At 37.2% G+C, this 25766-nt stretch overlaps 2 long non-coding RNA genes across 3 annotated transcripts; both read left to right on the plus strand.

Moving 5' to 3' along the window:
* Positions 1-12623: 12623 nt before the first annotated feature.
* On the plus strand, positions 12624-14962 carry LOC140104353 (uncharacterized). The gene is made up of 4 exons (XR_011850299.1): positions 12624-12965; positions 13069-13415; positions 14428-14775; positions 14879-14962. It is a non-coding gene; the product is annotated as an uncharacterized lncRNA (long non-coding RNA).
* Positions 14963-20644: 5682 nt separating this feature from the next.
* Positions 20645-21638, plus strand: LOC140105078 (uncharacterized). Of its 2 annotated transcripts, XR_011850487.1 has the most exons (4): positions 20645-20739; positions 20843-20928; positions 21074-21190; positions 21294-21638. It is a non-coding gene; the product is annotated as an uncharacterized lncRNA (long non-coding RNA). The 2 variants fall into 2 exon arrangements; XR_011850486.1 differs by having other exon boundaries at positions 20843-21190.
* The last annotated feature ends 4128 nt before the right edge of the window (positions 21639-25766 follow it).

A 25766-nucleotide genomic window follows, 5' to 3' on the forward strand; every position in this document is an offset into this window, starting at 1 on the left:
AACACACCATATTCACTCATACAGTACATAAACAAACACCATATACGCTCATGCAGAACATAAAGAAACACCATGTACACCCATACAACACATACATACACAAACCATATACACTCATACAACATATACACACCATATACACTCATACAACACACACACAGAGCATATTCACTCATACAGTACATAAAAAACACCATATACACTCATGCAGAACATACAGAAACACCATGTACACCCATGCAACACATACACACACACACACACCATATACACTGTACAACACATACACACACACACCATAAACACTCATACAGCACATATAAACACAGCATATACACTCATACAGCATACACATACACACACAACATATACACTCATACAACACACAGACACCATATACACTGATACAGTACATAAACAAACACCATATACACTGATACAGAACATACAGAAACACCATGAACACCCATACAGCACATATACACACACCATATACACTGATACGGTACATAAACAAACACCATATACACTCATACAGCACACACACACCATATACACTCATACAGTACATACGAAAAAAACATATAGATTAATGCAGAACATAGAAACACCAAATACGCCCATACAACACATAAACCATATACACTCATACAACAAATACACACACCATATGCACTCCTACAGCACATATACACAAAGCATATACACTCATACAGAACATACAGAAACACCATGAACACGCATACAGCACATGCACACACAACATATACACTCATACAGCACATACACCCACAGGATATACACTCATACAGCACATGCACACAGCATATACACTTATACAGCACATACACACACACCATATACACTCATACAGCACATACACACACAACATATACACTCATACAACACAAACACACCATATACATTTATTCAGTACATAAACAAACACCATATACACTCATACAGGCACACACACACCATATACACGCATACAGAAAACACAGAAACACCATGTACACCCATACAGCACAGATGCACACAACATATACACTCATACAGCACATACGCCCACAGCATATACACTCACACAGCACAAACACCATATACACTCACGCAAAACATACAGAAACACAATGTACGCCCATACAACACAAACACACACACCATGTACAATCATACAGCACATACACACTATATATACTCATACAGCACATACAACCACAGCAAATACACTCATATAACACACACACCATATACACTCATACAGCACATAAACAAACAACATATACACTGATACAGAACATACAGAAACACCATGAACACCCATTCAGCACATACACACACAACATATACACTCATACAGCACATACATCCACAGGACATACACTCATACAGCACATACACACAACATATACACTCATACAGCACATATACACACAGCATATACACTCTTACAAAACACACACACCATATACACTCATACAGTAGATAAACAAACACCATAAACACTCGTACAGCACACACACACACACACCATATACACTCATACAGAACGTACAGAAACACCATGTACACCCATGCAACACATACACACACACACACACCATATACACTGTACAACACATACACACACACACCATAAACACTCATACAGCACATATAAACACAGCATATACACTCATACAGCATACACATACACACACAACATATACACTCATACAACACACAGACACCATATACACTGATACAGTACATAAACAAACACCATATACACTGATACAGAACATACAGAAACACCATGAACACCCATACAGCACATATACACACACCATATACACTGATACGGTACATAAACAAACACCATATACACTCATACAGCACACACACACCATATACACTCATACAGTACATACGAAAAAAACATATAGATTAATGCAGAACATAGAAACACCAAATACGCCCATACAACACATAAACCATATACACTCATACAACAAATACACACACCATATGCACTCCTACAGCACATATACACAAAGCATATACACTCATACAGAACATACAGAAACACCATGAACACGCATACAGCACATGCACACACAACATATACACTCATACAGCACATACACCCACAGGATATACACTCATACAGCACATGCACACAGCATATACACTTATACAGCACATACACACACACCATATACACTCATACAGCACATACACACACAACATATACACTCATACAACACAAACACACCATATACATTTATTCAGTACATAAACAAACACCATATACACTCATACAGGCACACACACACCATATACACGCATACAGAAAACACAGAAACACCATGTACACCCATACAGCACAGATGCACACAACATATACACTCATACAGCACATACGCCCACAGCATATACACTCACACAGCACAAACACCATATACACTCACGCAAAACATACAGAAACACAATGTACGCCCATACAACACAAACACACACACCATGTACAATCATACAGCACATACACACTATATATACTCATACAGCACATACAACCACAGCAAATACACTCATATAACACACACACCATATACACTCATACAGCACATAAACAAACAACATATACACTGATACAGAACATACAGAAACACCATGAACACCCATTCAGCACATACACACACAACATATACACTCATACAGCACATACATCCACAGGACATACACTCATACAGCACATACACACAACATATACACTCATACAGCACATATACACACAGCATATACACTCTTACAAAACACACACACCATATACACTCATACAGTAGATAAACAAACACCATAAACACTCGTACAGCACACACACACACACACCATATACACTCATACAGAACGTACAGAAACACCATGTACACCCATGCAACACATACACACACACACACACCATATACACTGTACAACACATACACACACACACCATAAACACTCATACAGCACATATAAACACAGCATATACACTCATACAGCATACACATACACACACAACATATACACTCATACAACACACAGACACCATATACACTGATACAGTACATAAACAAACACCATATACACTGATACAGAACATACAGAAACACCATGAACACCCATACAGCACATATACACACACCATATACACTGATACGGTACATAAACAAACACCATATACACTCATACAGCACACACACACCATATACACTCATACAGTACATACGAAAAAAACATATAGATTAATGCAGAACATAGAAACACCAAATACGCCCATACAACACATAAACCATATACACTCATACAACAAATACACACACCATATGCACTCCTACAGCACATATACACAAAGCATATACACTCATACAGAACATACAGAAACACCATGAACACGCATACAGCACATGCACACACAACATATACACTCATACAGCACATACACCCACAGGATATACACTCATACAGCACATGCACACAGCATATACACTTATACAGCACATACACACACACCATATACACTCATACAGCACATACACACACAACATATACACTCATACAACACAAACACACCATATACATTTATTCAGTACATAAACAAACACCATATACACTCATACAGGCACACACACACCATATACACGCATACAGAAAACACAGAAACACCATGTACACCCATACAGCACAGATGCACACAACATATACACTCATACAGCACATACGCCCACAGCATATACACTCACACAGCACAAACACCATATACACTCACGCAAAACATACAGAAACACAATGTACGCCCATACAACACAAACACACACACCATGTACAATCATACAGCACATACACACTATATATACTCATACAGCACATACAACCACAGCAAATACACTCATATAACACACACACCATATACACTCATACAGCACATAAACAAACAACATATACACTGATACAGAACATACAGAAACACCATGAACACCCATTCAGCACATACACACACAACATATACACTCATACAGCACATACATCCACAGGACATACACTCATACAGCACATACACACAACATATACACTCATACAGCACATATACACACAGCATATACACTCTTACAAAACACACACACCATATACACTCATACAGTAGATAAACAAACACCATAAACACTCGTACAGCACACACACACCATATACACTCATACAGAACGTACAGAAACACCATGTACACCCATACAGCACATATACACACAACATATACACTCATACAGCACATACACCCACAGGACATACACTCATACAGCACATACACAAAACATATACACTCATACAGCACATATACACACAGCATATACACTCATACAGCACATATACACACAGCATATACACTCATACAACACACACACACACACCATATACACTCATACAGTAGATAAACAAACACCATAAACACTCGTACAGCACACACACACACCATATACACTCATACAGCACATACACTCACAACATATACACTTATACAGCACACATACCAAATACACTCTTACAGCACATACAAAAACACCATGTAGACCCATACAACACATACAAACACACACCATGTACACTCATACCGCACACAGCATATACACTCATACGGCACACACACAGCATATACACTTATACAGCACCCACACACCATATACACTCATACAGAACATACAGAAACACCATGTACACCCATACAGCACATACACACAACATATACACTCATACAGCACATAAACCCACAGCATATTCATTCATACAGCACAAACACACACCGCATATACACTGCATATACACTTATACAGCACACACAACATATACACTCCTACAGCACATACAAAAACACCATATACACTCATGCAGAACATATAGAAACATCAAAAATGCCCATACAACACATACACACAAACCATATACACTCATACAACAAATACACACACACCATGTGCACTCCTACAGCACATATACACAAAGCATATACGCTCATACAGCACACACACACCATATACACTCATACAACACACACACCATATAAACTTATAGAACAAACAACATATACACTCATACAGAACAGAAACACCATGAACACGCATACAGCACATGCACACACAACATTTACACTCATACAGCACATACACCCACAGGATATACACTCATACAGCACATGCACACAGCATATACACTTATACAGTACACACACACTATATACACTCATACAGCACATACACACACAACATATACACTCATAGAACACCAACACACCATATATATTCATTCAGTACTTAAACAAACACCATATACACTCATACAGCACACACACACCATATACACGCATACAGAAAACACAGAAACACCATGTGCACCCATACAGCACATATGCACACAACATATACACTCATACAGCACATACGCCCACAGCATATACACTCATACAGCACAAACACCATATACACTCACGCAAAACATACAGAAACACCATGTACGCCCATACAAACACACACCATGTACAATCATACAGCACATACACACACTATATACACGCATACAGCACATACAGCCACAGCAAATACACTCATACAACACACACACACACACCATATACACTCATACAGCACATAAACAAACAACATATACACTGATACAGAACATACAGAAACACCATGAACACCCATTCAGCACATACACACACAACATATACACTCATACAGCACATACACCCACAGGACATACACTCATACAGCACATACATAAACACCATATATACTCTTACAGCACATATACACACAGCATATACACTCATACACATACAGAATCTACAGAAACACTATGTACACCCAAACAACACATATACACACAACATATGCACTCATACAGCACATACACCCACAGCATATACACTTATACAGCACATACACACAGCATATACACTAATCCAGCACACATACCTATACACTCATACAGCACATACAAAAACACCATGTACACCCATACAACACATACACACCCTAACATATACACTCATACAACACATACACACACACACCATGTACACTCATACAGCACATATACACACAGCATAAACACTCATGCAGCACACTCACAGCATATACACTTATACAGCACCCACACACCATATACACTCATACAGAACATACAGAAACACCATGTACACCCATACAGCACATACACACAACATATACACTCATACAGCACATAAACCCACAGCATATACATTCATACAGCACAAACACACACTGCATATACACTTATACAGCACACACACCATATACACTCATACAGCACATACAAAAACACCATATACACTCACACAGAACATACAGGAACACCATGTACGCCCATACAACACAAACACACACACACACCATATACAATCATACAGCACATCCACACACTATAAACACTCATACAGCACATACATCCACAGCATATACACTCATACAGTACATACACCCACAGGATATACACTCATACTGCACATACACACAGCATATACACTTATACAGCAGACACACACCATATACACTCTTATAGCACATATACACACAGCACATACACTTATACAACACATACACACGCAAACACCATATACACTCATACAGTACATAAACAAACACTATATACACTTATACAACACACACACACACCATATACACTCATACAGAAAGTACAGAAACACCATGTTCACCCATACAGCACATATACACACAACATATACACTCATACAGCACATACACCCACAGTATATACACTCATACAGCATATACACTCATACGGCACACACACCATATACACTCATACAGCACATACAAAAACACCATATACATTCAAGCAGAACATACAGAAATACCATGTATGCCCATACAAACACACACACGTATATAATTATGCAGCACATACACACACGCTATATACACTTACACAGCACATACACCCACAGCATATACACTCATTCAGCACACACACACACACACACTATATACACTTATACAGCACATACACCCACAGCATATACACTCATACAGCACATACACACACAATATACCCTCATACAGCAGACACACACACACCATATAGACTTATACAGCACATACACAAACACCACATAGACTCATACAGCATTTACACTCAGCACATACATTCATATAGCACATACACAAACACCATATTCACTCATACAACACATACACATGCCATATACAATCATACAGCACATACACACACCATATACACTCATAAAGAACATACACAAACACCATATACACTCATAGAGCACACGCACAAACACCATATACACTCATAGAGCACACGCACAAACACCATATACACTCATACAGCACATACACAAACACCATTCACACACATACCTCACATACACAAACATCATATACACTCATACAGCACATACATAAACACCAAAAACACTCATACTGCACATACATACACACCATATACAACATATACATAAACATCATGTGCACTCATACAACACATACACACCATAAACACTCATACAGCACAAACACAAACACCATATAGAATCATACAGCACATGCACAAACACCATGTAGTCTCGTACAGCACACACACAAACACCATATGCACTCATACAGCAAAAACACACACCATATACACTCATGCAGAACATACAAACACACCATATATGCTCATACAGCACAAACACAAACACCATATACACTCATACAGCACACACACAAACACCATATACACTCATACAGCACATACACAAACACCATTCACACACCTCACATACACAAACACCATATACACTAATACAGCACATACATAAACACCAAAAACACTCATACTGCACATACATAAACACCACATACACTCATAAGCACATACACAAACACCATATACACTCATACAACACATACACAAACACCATATACACTCATACAACATATACACAAAATTATACACTCATACAACATAAACACAAACATCACATGCACTCATACAGCACATACACACCATATACACTCATACAGCACATACATAAACACTGTATACATTCATAAAGCAAATACACAAACACCATTTACACTCATACAGCACATACATTAACACAAAAAACACACATACAGAACATACACAAACACCATGTACATTCATAAAAAACATATGTAAACACCATATACATACAGCATAATTCATACAGCACACACTAAATACACTCATACAGCACGTACATGAACACCATAAACACTAATCCAGCACTTACATCACATACAGCACATACAATAAAGTCGTCTGAATACGAGGTATAAGGATCAAGATCAGACAGAAGAGACAGAACACAGTCCTGGACCATATCGCTTATTTTCCACAGCGGAGGATCCTAACCTATGGCTGCTCATTCCTACAGAATGTTTGGACACAGACAAAGTAAGTAGAAATGTATCTTTGCATTTAATCTTATTACTTTTTTCTCTTGTGTGGCTATTAAAAAACTTGAATTAACAAAACCTCTCTATTTTATTTTCTGCAGCCCAGACAAGTCCACTTCATCAAGTGTCGATTTGAGCTGTTGACGAGAGAGAAAGTCCAAGTATCAAGATGCAGACCCGTATGGCTGGTAAGAAATGTCCACCATTCTGTAAAAATGTAACCAATCTTTTAAGTAAGTTGAATGCAATCATCAAGTATCAGAAATGAAAGTCTGCTGATAGAGATTGCATTTTTACTACTAACCATTTTCCAAAGTTTTGTTTTACCTGAAGATCACATAAGAGGAGACATCACAGTTGTGGACCATCGCTTATCGTAGAATCTCCAACATTGAATATCCTAACCTATGGCTGCTTCATTCTTACAGAAAGTTTGGACACAGACAAAGTAAGTAGAAATGTATCTTTGCATTTAATATTATTTATTTTATCTGTTGTGTGGCTATTAAAAAACTTGAATTAACGAAATATTTCTCTTTTATTTTCTGCAGCCCAGACAAGTCCACTTCATCAAATGTCGATTTGAGCTGTTGACGAGATAGAAGGTCCAAGTATCAAGATGCAGACCCCTATGGCTGGTAAGAAATGTCCACCATTCTGTAAAAATATAACCAATCTTTTAAGTAAGTTGAATGCAATCATCAAGTATCAGAGAGATGAAAGTCTTCTGATTGAGATTGCATTTTTACTACTAACCATTTGTAAAAGTTTTGTTTTTGCTAAAGATTATTCAAGAAGAGACAGAACACAGTCCTGGACCATCGCTTATCGTAGATTCTCCACAGCAGAAGATCCTAACCTATGGCCACTTCATTCCTACAGAATATTTGGACAGAGACAAAGTAAGTAGAAATGCATCTTTGCATTTAATATTATTTCTTTTTTCTGTTGTGTGGCTATATAAAAAACTTGAATTAACAAAATATTTCTCTTTTATTTTCTGCAGCCCAGACAAGTCCACTTCATCAAGTGTCGATTTGAGCTGTTGACAAGATAGAAGGTCCAAGTATCCAGACGCAAACCCCTATGGCTGGTAAGAAATGTCCACCATTCTGTAAAAATGTAACCAATCTTTTAAGTAAGTTGAATGCAGTCATCAAGTATCAGAGAGATGAAAGTCTGCTGATTGAGATTGCATTTTTGCTACTAAACATTTGTAAAAGTTTTGTTTTTGCTAAAGATTATTCAAGAAGAGACAGAACACAGTCCTGGACCATCGCTTATCGTAGATTCTCCACAGCGGAGGATCCTAACCTATGGCCGCTTCATTCCTACAGAATGTTTGGACAGAGACAAAGTAAGTAAAAATGTATCTTTGCTTTTCATCATAGTACTTTTTTCAGCTGTGTGGCTTTTAAACAACATAAACTAAAAAAACTTCTCACTATTACTTTTTGCAGCCCAAACAGGAGTGCTTCATCAAGTATCCATTTTAGCTCTTGACAAGATAGAAGGTCCAAGTATCAAGAGGCTGACCTTATGGCTGGTAAGAAATATCCACCATTCTGTAAAAATGTAACCAATTTTTAAGTAAGTTGAATGCAATCATCATGTATCAGATAGATGAAAGTCTTCTGATAGAGATTGCATTTTTACTACTAACCATTTTCCAAAGTTTTGTTTTACCTAAAGATCACATAAGAAGAGACATCACAGTCGTGGACCATCGCTTATCGTAGAATCACCATCATTGAAGATCCTAACCTATGGCTGCTTCATTCTTACAGAAAATTTGGACACAGACAAAGTAAGTAGAAATGTATCTTTGCATTTAATCTTATAACTTTTTTCTGTTGTGTGGCTATTAAAAAAACTTGAACTAACAAAATATTTCTCTTTTATTTTCTGCAGCCCAGACAAGTGCACTTCATCAAGTGTCGATTTGAGCTGTTGACGAGAAAGAAGGTCCAAGTATCAAGATGCAGACCCCTATGGCTGGTAAGAAATGTCCACCATTCTGTAAAAATGTAACCAATCTTTTAAGTAAGTTGAATGCAATCATCAAGTATCAGAAATGAAAGTCTGCTGATAGAGATTGCATTTTTACTACTAACCATTTGTAAAAGTTTTGTTTTGGCTAAAGATCATTCAAGAAGAGACATCACAGTCCTGGACCATCGCTTATCGTAGATTCTCCACAGCGAAGGATCCTAACCTATGGCCGCTTTATTCCTACAGAATGTTTGGACAGAGAAAAAGTAAGTAGAAATGTATCTTTGCATTTAATCTTATTACTTTTTTCTCTTGTGTGGCTATTAAAAACACTTGAATTAACAAAATATTTCTCTTTTATTTTCTGCAGCCCAGACAAGTCCACTTCATCAAGTGTCGATTTGAGCTGTTGACAAGATAGAAGGTCCAAGTATCAAGACGCAAATCCTATGGCTGGTAAGAAATGTCCACCATTCTGTAAAAATGTAACCAATCTTTTAAGTAAGTTGAATGCAATCATCAAGTATCAGAGAGATGAAAGATTGCTGATAGAGATTGCATTTTTGCTACTAACAATTTGTAAAACTTTTTATTTTGGTAAAGATCACACAGGAAGAGACAGAACACAGTCCTGGACCATCGCTTATCATAGATTCTCCACAGCGAAGGATCCTTTCCTATGGCTCCTTCATTCCTACAGAATGTTTGAACAGAGACAAAGTAAGTAGAAATGTATCTTTGCTTTTCATCATAGTACTTTTTTCAGCTGTGTGGCTATTAAACAACTTAAACTAACAAAACTTCTCTCTATTACTTTTTGTAGCCCAAACAGGAGCGCTTCATCAAGTATCGATTTTAGCAGTTGACAAGATAGAAGGTTCAAGTATCAAGAGGCTGACCTTATGTCTGGTAAGAAATGTCCACCATTCTGTAAAAATGTAACCAATCTTTTAAGTAAGTTGAATGCAATCATCAAGTATCAGAGAGATGAAAGTCTGCTGATAGAGATTGCATTTTTGCTACTAAACATTTGTAAAAGTTTTGTTTTTGCTAAAGATCACACAAGAAGAGACATCACAGTCGTGGACCATCTCTTATCGTAGAATCTCCATCATTGAATATTCTAACCTATGGCTGCTTCATTCTTACAGAAAGTTTGGACACAGACAAAGTAAGTAGAAATGTATCTTTGCATTTAATCTTATTTCTATTATCTGTTGTGTGGCTATTAAAAAACTTAAACTAACAAAACCTCTCTATTTTATTTTCTGCAGCCCAGACAAGTCCACTTCATCAATTACCAATTTGATCTGTTGACGAGATAGAAGGTCCAGGTATCAAGATGCAGACCCCTATGGCTGGTAAGAAAAATCAACTATTCTGTAAAATTGTAACCAATCTTTTAAGTAAGTTGAATGCAATCATCAAGTATCAGAGAGATGAAAGTCTGCTGATTGAGATTGCATTTTTGCTACTAACCATTTGTAAAAGTTTTGTTTTTGCTAAAGATCACACAGGAAGAGACAGAACACAGTCCTGGACCATCGCTTATCATAGATTCTCCACTGCGAAGGATCCTTTTCTATGGCCGCTTCTTTCCTACAGCATGTTTGGACAGAGACAAAGTAAGTAGAAATGTATCTTTGCTTTTCATCATAGTACTTTTTTCAGCTGTGTGGCTATTAATCAACTTTAACTAACAAAACTTCTCTCTATTACTTTTTGTAGCCCAGACAAGTCCACATCATCAAGTCACGATTTGAGCTGTTGTCGAGATAGAAGGTCCTAGAATTAAGATGCCGACCCCTATGGCTGGTAAGAAATGTCCAACATTCTGTAAAATTGTAACCAATCTTTTAAGTAAGTTGAATGCATTGAGATTGCATTTTTGCTACTAAACATTTGTAAAAGTTTTGTTTTTGCTAAAGATTATTCAAGAAGAGACAGAACACAGTCCTGGACCATCGCTTATCGTAGATTCTCCACAGCGAAGGATCCATTCCTATGGCCACTTCATTCCTACAGAATGTTTGGACAGAGACAAAGTAAGTAGAAATGTATCTTTGCTTTTCATCATAGTACTTTTTTCAGCTGTGTGGCTATAAACAACTTAAACTAACAAAACTTCTCTCTATTACCCTTTTGCAGCCCAAACAGGAGCGCTTCATCAAGTATCGATTTTAGCTGTTGACAAGATGGAAGGTCCAAGTATCAAGAGGCTGACCTTTTGGCTGGTAAGAAATGTCCACCATTCTGTAAAAATGTACCCAATCTTTAAAGTAAGTTGAATGCAATCATCATGTATCAGAGAGATGAAAGTCTTCTAATAGAGATTGCATTTTTACTACTAACCATTTTCCAAAGTTTTGTTTTACCTAAAGATCACACAAGAAGAGACATCAATGTCGTGGACCATCGCTTATCGTAGAATCTCCATCATTGAATATTCTAACCTATGGCTGCTTCATTCTTACAGAAAATTTGGACACAGACAATGTAAGTAGAAATGTATCTTTGCATTTAATCTTATTACTTTTTCTGTTGTGTGGCTATTAAAAAACTTGAATTACCAAAATATTTCTCTTTTAATTTTCTGCAGCCCAGACAAGTCCACTTCATCAAGTGTCGGTTTGAGCTGTTGACGAGAGAGAAGGTCCAAGTATCAAGATGCAGACCCCTATGGCTGGTAAGAAATGTCCACCATTCTGTAAAAATGTAACCAATCTTTTAAGTAAGTTGAATGCAATCATCAAGTATCAGAAATGAAAGTTTGCTGATAGAGATTGCATTTTTACTACTAACCATTTTCCAAAGTTTTGTTTTACCTAAAGATCACATAAGAAGAGACATCACAGTCGTGGACCATCGCTTATCGTAGAATCTCCATCATTGAAGATCCTAGCCTATGGCCGCTTCATTCTTACAGAAAATTTGGACACAGACAAAGTAAGTAGAAATGTATCTTTGGATTTAATCTTATAACTTTTTTCTGTTGTGTGGCTATTAAAAAAACTTGAACTAACAAAATATTTCTCTTTTATTTTCTGCAGCCCAGACAAGTCCACTTCATCAAGAGTCGGTTTGAGTTGTTGACGAGATAGAAGGTCCAAGTATCAAGATGCAGACCCCTATGGCTGGTAAGAAATGTCCACCATTCTGTAGAAATGTAACCAATATTTTAAGTACGCTGAATGCAATCATCAAGTATCGGAGAGATGAAAGTCTACTGATTGAGATTGCATTTTTGCTACTAACCATTTGTAAAAGTTTTTGTTTTGCTAAAGATCACCCAGGAAGAGACAGAACATAGTCCTGGACCATCGCTTATCATAGATTCTCCACAGCGAAGAATCCTAACCTATAGCCTCTTTTTGCCTACAGAATGTTTGGACAAAGACAAAGTAAGTAGAAATGTATCTTTGTATTTAATCTTATTACTTTTTGCTCTTGTGTGGCTATTAAAAATCTTGAATTAACAAAATATTTCTCTTTTATTTTCTGCATCCCAGACAAGTCCACTTCATCAAGTGTCGATTTGAGCTGTTGACAAGATAGAAGGTCCAAGTATCAAGATGCAGACCCCTATGGCTGGTAAGAAATGTCCACCATTCTGTAAAAATGTAACCAATCTTTTAAGTAAGTTGAATGCAATCATCAAGTATCAGAGAGATGAAAGTCTGCTGATTGAGATTGCATTTTTGCTACTAACCATTTGTAAAAGTTTTTATTTTGGTAAAGATCACACAGTAAGAGACAGAACACAGTCCTGGACCATCGCTTATTGTAGAATCTCCATCATTGAAGATCCTATCCTATGGCTGCTTCATTCTTACAGAAAGTTTGGACACAGACAAAGTAAGTAGAAATGTATATTTGCATTTCATCATAGTACTTTTTTCAGCTGTGTGGCTATTAAACAACTTAAACTAACAAAACTTCTCTCTATTACTTTTTGCAGCCCAAACAGGAGCGCTTCATCAAGTATCAATTTTAGCTGTTGACAAGATAGAAGGTCCAAGTATCAAGAAGCTGACCTTTTGGCTGGTAAGAAATGTCCACCATTCTGTAGAAATGTAACCAATCTTTTAAGTAAGTTGAATGCAATCATCAAGTTTCAGAGAGATGAAAGGCTTCTGATAGAGATTGCATTTTTACTACTAACCATTTTCCAAAGTTTTTTTTTACCTAAAGATCACACAAAAAGAGACATCACAGTCGCGGACCATCGCTTATTGTAGAATCTCCATCATTGAAGATCCTATCCTATGGCTGCTTCATTCTTACAGAAAGTTTGGACACAGACAAAGTAAGTAGAAATGTATCTTTGCATTTAATCTTATTTCTTTTATCTGTTGTGTAGCTATTAAAAAACTTAAACTAACAAAACCTCTCTATTTTATTTTCTGCAGCCCAGACAAGTCAACTTCATCAAGTACCGATTTGAACTGTTGACGAGATAGAAGGTCCAGGTATCAAGATGCAGACCCCTATGGCTGGTAAGAAAAATCAACTGTTCTGTAAAATTGTAACCAATCTTTTAAGTAAGTTGAATGCAATCATCAAGTATCAGAAGTGAAAGTTTGCTGATAGAGATTGCATTTTTACTACTAACCATTTGTAAAAGTTTTGTTTTTGCTAAGGATCATTCAAGAAGAGACAGAACATAGTCCTGGACCATCGCTTATCGTAGATTCTCCACAGCGAAGGATCCTAACCTTTGGCACTTCATTCCTACAGAATATTTGGACAGAGACAAAGTAAGTAGAAATGTATCATTGCTTTTAATCATAGTACTTTATTCCGCTGTGTGGCTATTAAAAAACATAAACTAACAAAACTTCTCTCCATTACTTTTTGTAGCCCAGACAAGTCCACTTCATCAAGTACCGATTTGATCTGTTGACGAACTAGAAGGTCTAGGTATCACAAGGCTGACCTTATGGCTGGTAAGAAATGTCAACTATTCTGTAAAATTGTAACCAATCTTTTAAGTAACTTGAATGCAATCATCAAGTATCAGAGAGATGAAAGTCTGTTGATTGAGATTGCATTACTACTAACCATTTGTAAAAGTTTTTTTTTTGCTAAAGATCACCAAGGAAGAGACAGAACACAGTCCTGGACCATCGCTTATCGTAGATTCTCCACAGTGGAGGATGCTAACCTATGGCCGCTTCATTCCTACAGAATGTTTGTACAGAGACAATGTAAGTAGAATTGTATTTTTGAATTTAATCTTATTACTTTTTTCTGTTGTGTGGCTATTAAAAAACTTGAACTAACAAAATATCTTTCTTTTATTTTCTGCAGCCCAGACAAGTCCACTTCATCAAGTGTTGATTTGAGCTGTTGACAAGATAGAAGGTCCAAGTATCAAGATGCAGACCCGTATGGCTGGTAAGAAATGTCCACCATTCTGTAAAAATGTAACCAAACTTTTAAGTAAGTTGAATGCAATCATCAAGTATCAGAGAGATGAAAGTCTTCTGATAGAGATTGCATTTTTACTACTAACCATTTTCCAAAGTTTTGTTTTACCTAAAGATCACACAAGAAGAGACATCACAGTCGTGGACCATCGCTTATCGTAGAATCTCCATCATTGAATATTCTAACCTATGGCTGCTTCATTCTTACAGAAAGTTTGGACACAGACAAAGTAAGTAGAAATGTATATTTGCATTTAATATTATTTCTTTTTTCTGTTGCGTGGCTATTAAAAAACTTGAATTAACAAAATATTTCTCTTTTATTTTCTGCAGCCCAGACAAGTCCACTTCATCAAGTGTCGGTTTGAGCTGTTGACGAGAGAGAAGGTCCAAATATCAAGATGCAGACCCCTATGGCTGGTAAGAAATGTCCACCATTCTGTAAAAATGTAACTAATCTTTTAAGTAAGTTGAATGCAATCATCAAGTATCAGAAATGAAAGTTTGCTGATAGAGATTGCATTTTTACTACTAACCATTTTCCAAAGTTTTGTTTTACCTAAAGATCACATAAGAGGAGACATCACAGTCGTGGATAATCGCTTATCGTAGAATCTCCATAATTGAAGATCCTAGCCTATGGCCGCTTCATTCTTACAGAAAATTTGGACACAGACAATGTAAGTAGAAATGTATCTTTGGATTTAATCTTATAACTTTTTTCTGTTGTGTGGCTATTAAAAAAACTTGAACTAACAAAAAAAATATTTCTCTTTTAATTTTCTGCAGCCCAGACAATTCCACTTCATCAAGAGTCGGTTTGAGTTGTTGACGAGATAGAAGGTCCATGTATCAAGATGCAGACCCCTATGGCTGGTAAGAAATGTCCACCATTCTGTAGAAATGTAACCAATATTTTAAGTAAGTTGAATGCAATCATCAAGTATCAGAGAGATGAAAGTCTGCTGATTGAGATTGCATTTTTGCTACTAACCATTTGTAAAAGTTTTGTTTTTGCTAAAGATCACCCAGGAAGAGACAGAACACAGTCCTGGACCATCGCTTATCGTAGATTCTCCATAGTGGAGTATCCTAACCTATGGCCGCTTCATTCCTACAGAATGTTTGGACAAAGACAATGTAAGTAGAAATGTATCTTTGCATTTAATCTTATTACTTTTTTCTGTTGTGTGGCTATTAAAAAACATAAACTAACAAAACTTCTCTCCATTACTTTTTGTAGCCCAGACAAGTCCACTTCATCAAGTACCGATTTGATCTGTTGACGAACTAGAAGGTCTAGGTATCACAAGGCTGACCTTATGGCTGGTAAGAAATGTCAACTATTCTGTAAAATTGTAACCAATCTTTTAAGTAACTTGAATGAAATCATCAAGTATCAGAGAGATGAAAGTCTGTTGATTGAGATTGCATTACTACTAACCATTTGTAAAAGTTTTTTTTTTGCTAAAGATCACCAAGGAAGAGACAGAACACAGTCCTGGACCATCGCTTATCGTAGATTCTCCACAGCGGAGGATGCTAACCTATGGCCGCTTCATTCCTACAGAATGTTTGGACAGAGACAAAGTAAGTAGAAATGTATCTTTGCTTTTAATCATAGTACTTTTTTAGGCTGTGTGGCTATTAAAAAACATAAACTAACAAAACTTTTCTCTATTACTTTTTGTAGCCCAGACAAGTCCACTTCATCAAGTCACGATTTGAGCTGTTGTCGAGATAGAAGGTCCTAGAATTAAGATGCAGACCCCTACGGCTGGTAAGAAATGTCCACCATTCTGTAAAAATGTAACCAGTCTTTTAAGTAAGTTGAATGCAATCATCAAGTATCAGAGAGATGAAAGTCTTCTGATAGAGATTGAATTTTTGCTACTAACCACTTGTAAAAGTTTTGTTTTAGCTAAAGATCACCCAGGAAGAGACAGAACACAGTCCTGGACCATCACTTATCATAGATTCTCCACAGCGGAGGATCCTAACCTATGGCCGCTTCATTCCTACAGAATGTTTGTACAGAGACAATGTAAGTAGAATTGTATTTTTGAATTTAATCTTATTACTTTTTTCTGTTGTGTGGCTATTAAAAAACTTGAACTAACAAAATATCTTTCTTTTATTTTCTGCAGCCCAGACAAGTCCACTTCCTCAAGTGTCGATTTGAGCTGTTGACAAGATAGAAGGTCCAATAATCAAAAGGGCAACCCTATGGCTGGTAAGAAATGTCCACCATTCTGTAAAAATGTAACCAATCTTTTAAGTAAGTTGGATGCAATCATCAAGTATCAGAGAGATGAAAGTCTGCTGATAGAGATTGCATTTTTGCTACTAAACATTTGTAAAAGTTTTGTTTTTGCTAAAGATCACACAGGAAGAGAAAGAAAACAGTCCAGGACCATCGCTTATCGTAGATTCTTCACAGCGGAGGATCCTAACCTATGGCCGCTTCATTCCTACAGAATGTTTGGACAGAGACAAAGTAAGTAGAAATGTATCTTTGCTTTTAATCATAGTACTTTTTTTCAGCTGTGTGGCTATTAAAAAACTTAAACTAACAAAACTTCTCTCTATTACTTTTTGCAGCCCAAATAGGAGCGCTTCATCAAGTATCAATTTTAGCTGTCGGCAAGATAGAAGGTCCAAGTATCAAAAGGGCAATACTATGGCTGGTAAGAAATGTCCACCATTCTGTAAAAATGTACCCAATCTTTAAAGTAAGTTGAATGCAATCATCATGTATCAGAGAGATGAAAGTCTTCTAATAGAGATTGGATTTTTACTACTAACCATTTTCCAAAGTTTTGTTTTACCTAAAGATCACACAAGAAGAGACATTACAGTCGTGGACCATCGCTTATCGTAGAATCTCCATCACTGAAGATCCTAACCTATGGCCGCTTCATTCTTACAGAATGTTTGGACAGAGACAATGTAAGTAGAAATGTATCTTTGCATTTAATCTTATTACTTTTTTCTGTTGTGTGGCTATTAAAAAACTTGAATTACCAAAATATTTCTCTTTTAATTTTCTGCAGCCCAGACAAGTCCACTTCATCAAGTGTCGGTTTGAGCTGTTGACGAGAGAGAAGGTCCAAGTATCAAGATGCAGACCCCTATGGCTGGTAAGAAATGTCCACCATTCTGTAAAAATGTAACCAATCTTTTAAGTACCGTATATACTCGTGTATAAGCCGAGTTTTGCAGCACAAAAAATGTGCTGAAAAACGTCCCCTCGGCCTATACACGAGTGTATTACCCCAAAAATATTACCCACTTAAAAAAATAAAATTAAATACTCACCCTCCGATGTCAGCGCGGCTCCCCGATGTCGGCGCGACTTACCGATGTCCCCGATGTCAGCGCGTCCCGTCTTCTTTCTTCTCCGCGGCTCCTCTTCTTTCTTCTATAATCGACGCGGCCATGTTTTCTTCATGGCCGCGCATACTATGACGTCAGCAGCGGCCGCGCCATAGTATGCGCCTGCTAGAAGAAAGCATGGGCGCGAGAAGAGTGAAGAGGAGCCGCGGAGAAGAAAGAAGACGGGAAGCGCTGACATCGGGGACATCGGTAAGTCGCGCTGACATCGGAGGGTGAGTATTTAAGTTTATTTTTTTAAGGGCCGTGGGGGCAGGCTGTATACTACTAGGGGCAGGCTGTATACTACTAGGTACAGGCTGTATACTACTAGGGACAGGCTGTATACTACTAGGGGCAGGCTGTATACCACTGGGGGCTGCTGTATACCACTGGGGGCTGCTGTATACCACTGGGGGCTGCTGTATACTACTGGGGGCTGCTGTATACTACTGGGGGGCTGCTGTATACTACTGGGGGGCTGCTGTATACTACTAAGGGCTTGCTGTATACTACAGGGGGGCTTGCTGTATACTACAGGGGGGCTGCTGTATACTACTAGGGGCTTGCTGTATACTACTAGGGGCTTGCTGTATACTACTAGGGGCTTGCTGTATACTACTGGGGGCTGCTGTATACTACTGGGGGCTGCTGTATACAACTAGGGGCTGCTGTATTCTTCTGGGGGCTGGCAGGCTGTATACTACTGGGGGGGTTTGACCAATGCATTTCTTACCCTCGGCTTATACTCGAGTCAGTAGTTTTTCCCAGTTTTTGGTGGTAAAATTAGGGGTCTCGGCTTATACTCGAGTATATACGGTAAGTTGAATGCAATCATCAAGTATCAGAAATGAAAGTTTGCTGATAGAGATTGCATTTTTACTACTAACCATTTTCCAAAGTTTTGTTTTACCTAAAGATCACATAAGAGGAGACATCACAGTCGCGGACCATCGCTTATCGTAGAATCTCCATCATTGAAGATCCTAGCCTATGGCCGCTTCATTCTTACAGAAAATTTGGACACAGACAAAGTAAGTAGAAATGTATCTTTGGATTTAATCTTATAACTTTTTTCTGTTGTGTGGCTATTAAAAAAACTTGAACTAACAAAATATTTCTCTTTTATTTTCTGCAGCCCAGACAAGTCCACTTCATCAAGAGTCGGTTTGAGTTGTTGACGAGATAGAAGGTCCAAGTATCAAGATGCAGACCCCTATGGCTGGTAAGAAATGTCCACCATTCTGTAAAAATGTAACCAATCTTTTAAGTAAGTTGGATGCAATCATTAAGTATCAGAGAGATGAAAGTCTGCTGATAGAGATTGCATTTTTGCTACTAAACATTTGTAAAAGTTTTGTTTTTGCTAAAGAAAACAGTCCAGGACATCTCTTATCGTAGATTCTTCACAGCGGAGGATCATATCCTATGGCCGCTTCATTCCTACAGAATGTTTGGACAGAGACAAAGTAAGTAGAAATGTATCTTTGCTTTTAATCATAGTACTTTATTCCGCTGTGTGGCTATTAAAAAACATAAACTAACAAAACTTCTCTCCATTACTTTTTGTAGCCCAGACAAGTCCACTTCATCAAGTACCGATTTGATCTGTTGACGAACTAGAAGGTCCAGGTATCAAAAGGCTGACCTTATGGCTGGTAAGAAATGTCAACTATTCTGTAAAATTGTAACCAATCTTTTAAGTAAGTTGAATGCAATCATCAAGTATCAGAGAGATGAAAGTCTGTTGATTGAGATTGCATTACTACTAACCATTTGTAAAAGTTTTTTTTTTTGCTAAAGATCACCAAGGAAGAGACAGAACACAGTCCTGGACCACCGCTTATCATAGATTCTCCACAGTGGAGTATCCTAACCTATGGCCGCTTCATTCCTACAGAATGTTTGGACAGAGACAAAGTAAGTAGAAATGTATCTTTGCTTTTAATCATAGTACTTTTTTAGGCTGTGTGGCTATTAAAAAACATAAACTAACAAAACTTTTTTCTATTACTTTTTGTAGCCCAGACAAGTCCACTTCATCAAGTCACGATTTGAGCTGTTGTCGAGATAGAAGGTCCTAGAATTAAGATGCAGACCCCTATGGCTGGTAAGAAATGTCCACCATTCTGTAAAAATGTAACCAATCTTTTAAGTAAGTTGAATGCAATCATCAAGTATCAGAGAGATGAAAGTCTTCTGATAGAGATTGCATTTTTGCTACTAAACACTTGTAAAAGTTTTGTTTTTGCTAAAGATCACCCAGGAAGAGACAGAACACAGTCCTGGACCATCTCTTATCGTAGATTCTCCACAAAAGAGGATCCTAACCTATGGCCGCTTCATTCCTACAGAATGTTTGGACAGAGACAATGTAAGTAGAATTGTATTTTTGCATTTAATCTTATTACTTTTTTCTGTTGTGTGGCTATTAAAAAACTTGAACTAACAAAATATCTCTCTTTTATTTTCTGCAGCCCAGACAAGTCCACTTCATCAAGTGTCGGTTTGAGCTGTTGACAAGATAGAAGGTCCAAGTATCAAGATGCAGACCCCTATGGCTGGTAAGAAATGTCCACCATTCTGTAAAAATGTAACCAATCTTTTAAGTAAGTTGAATGCAATCATCATGTATCAGAGAGATGAAAGTCTTCTGATAGAGATTGCATTTTTACTACTAACCATTTTCCAAAGTTTTGTTTTACCTAAAGATCACATAAGAGGAGACATCACAGTCGTGGACCATTGCTTATCATAGAATCTCCATCATTGAAGATTCTAACCTATGGCTGCTTCATTCTTACAGAAAATTTGGACACAGACAAAGTAAGTAGAAATGTATCTTTGCATTTGATCTTATAACTTTTTTCTGTTGTGTGGCTATTAAAAAACTTGAATTAACAAAATATTTCTCGTTTATTTTCTGCAGCCCAGACAAGTCCACTTCATCAAGAGTCGGTTTGAGTTGTTGACTAGATAGAAGGTCCAAGTATCAAGATGCAGACCCCTATGGCTGGTAAGAAATGTCCACCATTCTGTAAAAATGTAACCAATCTTTTAAGTAAGTTGAATGCAATCATCAGGTATCAGAGAGATGAAAGTCTGCTGATTGAGATTGCATTTTTGCTACTAACCACTTGTAAAAGTTTTGTTTTTGCTAAAGATCATTCAAGAAGAGACAGAACATAGTCCTGGACCATCGCTTATTGTAGAATCTCCATCATTGAAGATTCTATCCTATGGCTGCTTCATTCTTACAGAAAGTTTGGACACAGACAAAGTAAGTAGAAATGTATATTTGCATTTCATCATAGTACTTTTTTCAGCTGTGTGGCTATTAAACAACTTAAACTAATAAAACTTCTCTCTATTACCCTTTTGCAGCCCAAACAGGTGCGCTTTATCAAGTATCGATTTTAGCTGTTGACAAGATAGAAGGTCCAAGTACCAAGAGGCTGACCTTATGTCTGGTAAGAAATGTCCACCATTCTGTAGAAATGTAACCAATCTTTTAAGTAAGTTGAATGCAATCATCAAGTATCAGAGAGATGAAAGTCTTCTGATAGAGATTGCATTTTTGCTACTAACCATTTTCCAAAGTTTAGTTTTACCTGAAGATCACCCAAGAAGAGACATCACAGTCCTGGACCATCGCTTATTGTAGAATCTCCATCATTGAATATCCTAACCTATGGCTGCTTCATTCTTACAGAAAGTTTGGACAGAGACAAAGTAAGTAGTAATGTATCTTTGCATTTAATATTATTTCTTTTTTCTGTTGTGTGGCTATTAAAAAACTTGAATTAACAAAATATTTCTCTTTTATTTTCTGCAGCCCAGACAAGTCCACTTCATCAAGTGTCGGTTTGAGCTGTTGACAAGATAGAAGGTCCAAGTATCAAGATGCAGACCCCTATGGCTGGTAAGAAATGTCCACCATTCTGGAAAAATGTAACCAATCTTTTAAGTAAGTTGAATGCAATCATCAAGTATCAGAAATGAAAGTTTGCTGATAGAGATTGCATTTTTGTTACTAACCATTTGTAAAAGTTTTGTTTTTGCTAAAGATTACCCAGGAAGAGACAGAACATAGTCCTGGACCATCGCTTATCGTAGATTCTCCACAGCGGAGGATCCTAACCTATGGCCGCTTCATTCCTACAGAATGTTTGGACAGAGACAAAGTAAGTAGAAATGTATCTTTGCTTTTAATCATAGTACTTTTTTAGGCTGTGTGGCTATTAAAAAGATAAACTAACAAAACTTTTTTCTAATACTTTTTGTAACCCAGACAAGTCCACTTCATCAAGTCTCAATTTGAGCTGTTGTCGAGATAGAAGGTCCTAGAATTAAGATGCAGACCCCTATGGCTGGTAAGAAATGTCCACCATTCTGTAAAAATGTAACCAATCTTTTAAGTAAGTTGAATGCAATCATCAAGTATCAGAGAGATGAAAGTCTTCTGAAAAAGAGATTGCATTTTTGCTACTAACCACTTGTAAAAGTTTTGTTTTTGCTAAAGATCACCCAGGAAGAGACAGAACACAGTCCTGGGCCATCACTTATCGTAGATTCTCCACAGCAGAGTATCCAAAACCTATGGCCGCTTCATTCCTACAGAATGTTTGGACAGAGACAAAGTAAGTAAAAATGTATCTTTGCTTTTCATCATAGTACTTTTTTTCAGCTGTGTGGCTATTAAACAACTTAAACTAACAAAACTTCTCTCTATTACTTTTTGCAGCCCAAACAGGAGCGCTTCATCAAGTATCGATTTTAGCTGTTGACAAGATAGAAGGTCCAAGTATCAAGAGGCTGACCTTTTGGCTGGTAAGAAATGTCCGCCATTCTGTAGAAATGTAACCAATCTTTTAAGTAAGTTGAATGCAATCATCAAGTATCAGAGAGATGAAAGTCTGCTGATTGAGATTGCATTTTTGCTACTAAACATTTGTAAAAGTTTTGTTTTTGCTAAAGATCACACAGGAAGAGAAAGAAAACAGTCCAGGACATCTCTTATCGTAGATTCTTCACAGCGGAGGATCATATCCTATGGCCGCTTCATTCCTACAGAATGTTTGGTCAGAGACAATGTAAGTAGAATTGTATTTTTGCATTTAATCTTATTACTTTTTTCTGTTGTGTGGCTATTAAAAAACTTGAACTAACAAAATATCTCTCTTTTATTTTCTGCAGCCCAGACAAGTCCACTTCATCAAGTGTCAATTTGAGCTGCTGACAAGATAGAAGGTCCAAGTATCAAGATGCAGACCCCTATGGCTGGTAAGAAATGTCCACCATTCTGTAAAAATATAACCAATCTTTTCAGTAAGTTGAATGCAATCATCAAGTATCAGAAATGAAAGTTTGCTGATAGAGATTGCATTTTTACTACTAACCATTTTCCAAAGTTATGTTTTACCTAAAGATCACACAAGAGTAGACATCACAGTCGTGGACCATCGCTTATCGTAGAATCTCCATCATTGAAGATCCTAACCTATGGCTGCTTCATTCTTACAGAAAATTTGGACATAGACAAAGTAAGTAGAAATGTATCTTTGCATTTGATCTTATAACTTTTTTCTGTTGTGTGGCTATTAAAAAACTTGAATTAACAAAATATTTCTCTTTTATTTTCTGCAATCCAGACAAGTCCACTTCATCAAGTGTCGGTTTGAGCTGTTGACGAGAGAGAAGGTCCAAGTATCAAGATGCAGACCCCTATGGCTGGTGAGAAATGTCCACCATTCTGTAAAAATGTAACCAATCTTTTAAGTAAGTTGAATGCAATCATCAAATATCAGAGAGATGAAAGTCTGCTGATTGAGATTGCATTTTTGCTACTAAACATTTGTAAAAGTTTTGTTTTTGCTAAAGATCACCCAGGAAGAGACAGAACACAGTCCTGGACCATCGCTTATCGTAGATTCTCCACAGTGGAGGATCCTAACCTATGGCCGCTTCATTCCTACAGAATGTTTGGACAGAGACAAAGTAAGTAAAAATGTATCTTTGCTTTTCATCATAGTACTTTTTTTCAGCTGTGTGGCTATTAAACAACTTAAACTAACAAAACTTCTCTCTATTACTTTTTGCAGCCCAAACAGGAGCGCTTCATCAAGTATCGATTTTAGCGGTCGACAAGATAGAAGGTCCAAGTATCAAGAGGCTGACCTTATGTCTGGTAAGAAATGTCCACCATTCTGTAAAAATATAACCAATCTTTTAAGTAAGTTGAATGCAATCATCAAGTATCAGAAATGAAAGTTTGCTGATAGAGATTGCATTTTTGCTACTAACCATTTTCCAAAGTTTTGTTTTACCTGAAGATCACACAAGAAGAGACATCACAGTCCTGGACCATCGCTTATCATAGAATCTCCAACATTGAAGATCCTAACCTATGGCCGCTTCATTCTTACAGAAAATTTGGACACAGACAAAGTAAGTAGAAATGTATCTTTGCATTTAATCTTATAACTTTTTTCTCTTG

The sequence above is a fragment of the Engystomops pustulosus genome, chromosome 10 (assembly GCF_040894005.1).
Source record: "Engystomops pustulosus chromosome 10, aEngPut4.maternal, whole genome shotgun sequence".
NCBI lineage: Eukaryota > Metazoa > Chordata > Amphibia > Anura > Leptodactylidae > Engystomops > Engystomops pustulosus.